This window comes from Penaeus japonicus, unplaced genomic scaffold (assembly GCF_977035675.1).
Source record: "Penaeus japonicus unplaced genomic scaffold, GWHDUDI00000001_assembly GWHDUDI00000005, whole genome shotgun sequence".
NCBI lineage: Eukaryota > Metazoa > Arthropoda > Malacostraca > Decapoda > Penaeidae > Penaeus > Penaeus japonicus.
Window position 1 is genome coordinate 6,794,896 of NW_028234407.1, and position 2,500 is coordinate 6,797,395.

The following is a 2,500-nucleotide window of genomic DNA, read 5'->3' on the forward strand; positions in this document are numbered from 1 at the left end:
GATATCATCTTTATTAATATTAGATTCGCTTTTTAGGCTGTTAATTCTGTTAGGTTGGTTATGTGTTTGGATTTGGTGTGTGAGATACGCTCTGAACGAGTATAGATTATGGAGGAGTCGAGATGTTGAGTCTTGCTAGCGTGGTGTCCCTTTCTCTCTGTCTTTCATTGGGTGGGCGTGTGTGTGTGTGTGTGTTTGTGTGTGTGTGTGTGTGTGTGTGTGTGTGTGTGTGTGTGTGTGTGTGTGTGTGTGTGTGTGTCTGTGTCTGTGTCCGCATGTATATGCACACGCACGCACGTCGCTGCACACCGTATGCCGTACCTGCATGTGTTTAGAATAAACCCATTTGTAAATATATGCTTGTTAAAACTCATGTTAACGGAGCGTTTCACACCCGAGGTACGAAGTGGATTGATTTTTCCTCGGAGCACACGAGCACACGGAAGAGAATGGAAGAAAGAGAGAACACGGAAGGGGGGGGAAGAGGTAAAAGGAAGAGAGGGAGAGGGAGAGGGAGAGAAAGAAGCTGCCGGTGAGCTCGTCTCGTGGAAGCTGTTGTTGCTGTTGCCGTTGTTGTTGTTGTTGTTGGTGTTGTTATTGCACGCCGGGTTAACCTGTGTGTCGCCTTAGCCCGGAGAAAGTTCGGCCGGATGTTTTTTGCGCTCCTTATGATTATGATATATATATATATATGTACAGCCTCGGTTGTAGTACGTGCAGAAGTACACTCTCACTTTGCTTCTACTTCCCTCCCAAAAGAAATAAATGTCAGTTTAAAAAAATTGAGATCCGCAACTGTCACTATTCCAGACCCCTTGTTGAATTAGTCCCGAAGAACAGTAGGTCAGTAGAACCCTTGTCCACATCTACTTGTGCCCGGAGATGATAGCCTATCTGCACCCATCTTACGAAAAACCTGTTTCTGAATGCAGCTGGACATAAAACACAACAGGCTTGGGCGAAAGAAGACGAGAGAAGAGGAAGAAGAAATCATGGAAGAGCGAGAGAAAAAAAAAAAGTTAGCGGACCTTCATGTCCAATTATGTTGATATTAATATTACTGCAGGTCCTCTTGGGGGAGCTTGTACAGTTCACCAGCGTCTTATAATCTCGGCCATCTGTTTATTGACCCCTTCTTGTTTAAAAACCCGTCTCGCATGCTCTTACGGCTGGCATCTCGGCGCAGGTCGGAAGGCGGAGCGAAGGGAGGGCGGGGGAGTGTCGTACAGCATCATACAGCTCCCTCAGTGTGGCCTAAACCTTAGTGGAGGAGGGACTATGATAAATCTTGGCTTCGTTGCCCTTTGACTTAAAAACACTCAATTATAGACTTTTTTCGTGGGTTGTGAGTGTCACGTTTGGAATTACTGATTGTCTAATTGCATGGAAATTAACTGGATCGAGTGACATTTAAATGTGAGTAAAGATTTTACTATCATTTGTTCTGTAAAAGTAACTTTGGAAAAAAAAGGGGGAAAAAAGTTGCGTGCATTGCCTGACATGCATGCTGCGATATTTTGCATGATATGTATATAAATATGCGTTATACTTTAGAAAATATCATGCTTAATCCTCGACTAATTAAGGCATTTCCCCAGAAAGATAAGCATTGGCCATGCACGGGAGTTTCGAAACAGCATGCAAATCATGCAATGCAAATAATGTCCCGGCATCCTCGACTCGCAACAAGATTTCGCGATTTTAACGGAATTACGCCGCGTTGTTTTCGCATATCTGAATCGTGTGTGCCAATTTCCGAGTCAATTAGACAGGTTTATAGAGCTGTCAGATTAATGGAATAATAATTGACAAGCCTTTGTGACAACGCCCCCTTCCCCCTCCCCCTTCGCCCCCGGGCCTTCCCTTCACCTGTCCCTGTCTCTTTGTCCTTTTTGTTCTCTCTGTCTCTTTCTGTCTCTTTCTCTCACTATGTCATTATCTCTGTCTCTCTGTGTCCTTTTTGTCGTCTCTCTCTTTCTCTCCGTCTCTGTCTCTGTCTCTCTCTGTCTTTACCTATCTATCTCTCCCTCCCTTCCTCCCCCATCTCTCTCTATCTCTCTCTCTCTCTCTCTCTCTCTCTCTCTCTCTCTCTCTCTCTCTCTCTCTCTCTCTCTCTCTCTCTCTCTCTCTCTCTCTCTCTCTCTCTCTCTCTCTCTTTGCTTGTGTGTGTGTGTGTATATATATATATATATATATATATATATATATATATATATATATATATATATATATGTATTTTGTATACATATATATTACATTATATTATATTATATTATATATCGATTGATTTCTTTTCTCGTTTTGTTATTTTCATTATTCATTTTTCCTTATTCTTTTCACCAGAGACCTTGATTCCTCTTAACCCTGATTTCCATTTTTGATTTTTTTTCATCCATTCTTGACCGTTTAGCTTTTGCTCCCCATTCTTTTGTCTTCGCCTGTCGCCCATATTTTCCATAATTTAATTCCCCTCCCCCCCATCCCCCAACCCTTTGATTCC

The 2,500-nt window shown here is 42.6% G+C and overlaps 1 protein-coding gene across 3 annotated transcripts in view; it reads left to right on the forward strand.

Moving 5' to 3' along the window:
* LOC122254235 (uncharacterized) overlaps positions 1–2,500 on the forward strand; it is a 1,188,590-nt gene that overhangs the window by 576,710 nt on the left and 609,380 nt on the right. Inside the window, exon 1 of one of the 3 annotated variants that reach the window (XM_086536899.1) lies at positions 1,277–1,416. The exons of the other annotated variants lie outside the window; for them this stretch is intronic. The gene's annotated coding sequence lies outside the window, so the exon portion shown is untranslated. Of the gene's footprint in view, positions 1–1,276; positions 1,417–2,500 lie in introns of those variants that run through there. 3 annotated transcript variants of the gene reach the window in all.